The sequence below is a fragment of the Podarcis liolepis genome (genome assembly GCF_965112155.1).
Source record: "Podarcis liolepis genome assembly, chromosome: 4".
In the NCBI taxonomy this organism is placed as follows: Eukaryota; Metazoa; Chordata; class Lepidosauria; order Squamata; family Lacertidae; genus Podarcis; species Podarcis liolepis.
The window spans coordinates 31,767,398-31,771,295 of NC_139558.1; positions in this window are offsets into that span (position 1 = coordinate 31,767,398).

Genomic DNA, 3,898 nt, shown 5'->3' on the forward strand with positions numbered 1-3,898 from the left:
ATGGTGTTTCCATGCACTCTGGCTTCCGTCACGGTGTTCCGAAGCAGTTTAGTCATGCTGGCCAGATGACCCAGAAAGCTGTCTGTGGACAAACACCGGCTCCCTTGGCCTGAATCGAGATGAGCGCCGCACCCCATAGTCGCCTTTGACTGGACTTAACAGTCCAGGGGTCCTTTACCTTTACCTTTATCACAGTGGCCAACCAAATGTTCATGAGAAGCCTGCAAACAGGATATATTAGATGGATCTTGCCCTGATCCAGGAAGGCAATTGTTACATTCCTTCTTTCTTTTTTAAATCAACCACATAACCTTTACTTTAATGCATAAGTTGTAAACAGATCTCAAAGGAGGCGAACTCCTCATAAAAGCAGGCCTGGAGGTATGTTTGCCTAACTCAGAATTAACTTTCTATTCAAGTTGTTCCACTTTCACTGCCTCGAGAGTTCAAGTTTCAACCTTTTTTCTCTGCTTTACTTGAAAGGAAGTTTCAGGTACGTAACCTGTTTGCTGGGTTGGGAAAAGAAAGGATGATGTCAAATGGGTGTGTGTGTGTGTGTGTGTGTGTGTGTGTGTGTGTGTGAAAGTGCAGGCATCTCACTCCTGGTTTCACAAGAGAATTTGCTGGATTCAGCCTGCTCTAGCACAAACCCTGAGAAACACAAGTTAAAGCCACAGTTCACCTGGAGACTCCCATGCTAGGCAGCTGAGGCTGATTCCTAACCCTACAGTCAGCTTCCTAACGGATCTCAGCATGATTACGAATGATCTGCTTCACAGTACTGAAGATATGAATGAGAACAAAATGACAAAGCACTCTGCATATTTAAAATAATAAAATAATAATAGGAACAAAAAAATCCAGAGGAATTTAGGACACCCCTGCTGAAAGCAAGGGGATATAAGTATTTAACTGTATGTCTAGCTTCTTCTGGGATGCCTCATGAAAGTTCAAAAACATCATGTTCTCTGAAATCACATGCCTTATTCATACATAAAATACACATATCCTTAATTCACCAATGTTCTAAGGATTTTTTAAAATATAATGTTAGTACATGGAAGTGCTAGCACTATAGTTCTTTGGGCAATGAACTGAGTAATCAAAAACAGACTTGGTTTGCAGACCACGTGGAGAATATTTTCTTTTTGATCAAGCAACTTATTTAGTAATAAGCAAACATTTGTAATAAATTAAATAATTAGATTTCTCCACACCGTGTGCTGGGACTGAGCCACCAAAACATTTTAGATGCCAAGGGCATAAGCCCAAAGTACGCTCATGTAAAAATAACAATGGCATCTGAACACCCCCTGACAAACTGCATCTAGAAAGTGTCACAAAGAGAATGGGATGCCTACACACACACACACACACACACACACACACACACACCCTAACAGACCTATTTGTTAATTGCGAGGTTTATACTTCACAAGTATCATTCCGAAAACAAGTCTGGGACACATTGTATAACCCTACATATGATAATAATTCTGAAAAATAACTTTTACTTACTAAATTAATCCAAAGCAGCTTGGCCACTTGCAAAGCACTTAGCAATATTTAGTGAATCAGTTACAGTTGGTGCGAATTTATACAGGGACAAAAGAATTATATATTACTACTGACCTTGACATACTGCTCCAAAATCATCTCCCCACCCACCTGTTTCTATTTGAAAGAAACAAAGTGTTCTGTGAGAAGGATGGGCCACAATAAACAAGACGCAGTGTTGACTCTTGAAACTTTACACGGGTGAAACTGACTGAAAAGTTTCATTTGCATTTAAGGATCAGGAAAAAATGTCTCAGCAGAAAGCAAGGTGTTAGGCCACTGGGTGCTCTTGATTTCCAGCGTTTCTAAAGCTGAGAGTCCAAATCTTCTGATAACAAAGCTGCTCAGTATACAGAATGTTTTGGAGCAGCGAGTATCAGCACCGGCTCCACCTTCTCTTTCGTCACCTTTTCATTTAGAATGAGGTTAAGCCCCAGCATACTCTCCAAATGCCGGAATCCCTCCTCACTTTTGGAATATTTATTTGGTTGCTGGCGCCAATCTTGGAATCCATTTCTGAATTTGACCCAGTGGTTCTCAAAGGCTGTGTAGGGTTCCCGTATCGGCATGAGCAAATCACCCTTGATTTTAAAACTTGCATGCTGCTGCTGCTGCTGTTAGCATAATGAACCAACCATAAGAAACCACTCCACATATCTTGACTTCCGTGATGCAATCGGATTGAATTCCAGGCCTAGCCTGAACAAGAAGTAATTTAACAGAACACCTGACTTGGCCTGACTATGAATTATGCTTCATACTGTAGTCTGGCCAAAACCTCTGGCTGGCATATGCCCCTGAAATCATTCAAAATGTGTGGTTTGCCTCTGAGAGGCAGATCTGAAGTATGTGTACAGCCACACTAAGCAACAATGAATAGTTAATCCATTATTTGCACAACGGGTATGAGTCTAATTTTCGATGCATGATTAACAATTACACTAACCGTTCTGCAAAGCAGGGGTAGGCAGATAGACTGCAAACTGACAGGTTCTACCTGAGGGTTTCTCCTTCTTTTTTGCAAAAAGCCCCAGTGGAAAATTGTGGCTTAAGGGCTACACAAATCATTAGGTACAACTGAAATAAGTTCAGCAAAAAAGGATGATTTCACAAGAGTGGCAGCACTGAACACGCAGGGCCCCAAACGTTGGCAAACACATATCCTCCAACATTCCTCAGATGAAAATAGGGACATTTCTCAGTCATTCCTTGAGACACACACACACACACACACACACACACACACACACACACCATTTTTATTTGTCCCCACTCCCACAGAGAAGAAGGGTGAGTGCCAACACCTCTACGGCAACAGGAGACAGCACACATGCCCCCCACCGTCCTGAGAAAAACCCTGAATCTCAATGTTATTTTATTTTATTCTTTGGTCGATTTACAAAAAGAGAAACATGCCAATAAATACGTTTTAGAAAGGAGCAAGAATAGATGCAGACCCACAGAGCTTAAAAAATGAAAATGGAAATCAAGACTCTTTCTTCCCACCCAGGATGGCTCTGCCCTCGGCCTACCCCTCAGAGCCCGCACATCACATGGGGCAGGCCCTTGCCATGGCAGCCTCTCTTCCTCGCCCACTCTCCAGCAGCCGCTACAAGCTGCCTGAGAGAAGAGGCCAGCAGCAGTGGCCATGGAGAGACCATGCAGAGGCTACAGGGTGCTCCCTCGCAGCTGCCACTGCTGCTGCCACTGCTGCCACTGCTCAAGTGTTGACTGTTGACTCATCCTCCTCCTCCCCGAGCTCAGTGGTGGTGGCACCAGCGGAGGAAATAGGGACAGTCCGGAATCAAATCAGAAGGTGGCTTTCGTAATTCCGGGACTGTTGTCTCTGGAAAACAGGGAGACTTGGAGGGTATGCAAACAGACCTATAAGTGGGCCTCCGTGAAGGGAAAGAGATATATCGGAATCAGGTTGCAGAAGCTGATCCTCGTGGCTTCCAAAGTAAGGCCTGTGCATGCTGTATTCTTTACAAGGCAGCCACTCCCATTGTTCTGCCCAGACGCTGAGGTCCAGCTCCGAGGGCCTTCTGGTGGTTCCCTCACTGCGAGAAGCAAAGCTACAGGGAACCAGGCAGTGGGTCTTCTCGGTAGTGGCACCCGCCCTGTGGAACACCCTCCCACCAGATGTCAAAGAGAACAACAACTACCAGACTTAGAAGACATCTGAAGGCAGCTCTGTTCAGGGAAGTTTTTTATGTGTGACATTTTGATGTATTTTTAATCTTTGTTGGAAGCCGCCCAGAGTGGCTGGGGAAACCCAGCCAGATGGGCAGGGTACAAATAATTTATTATTATTATTATTATTATTATTATTATTATTATT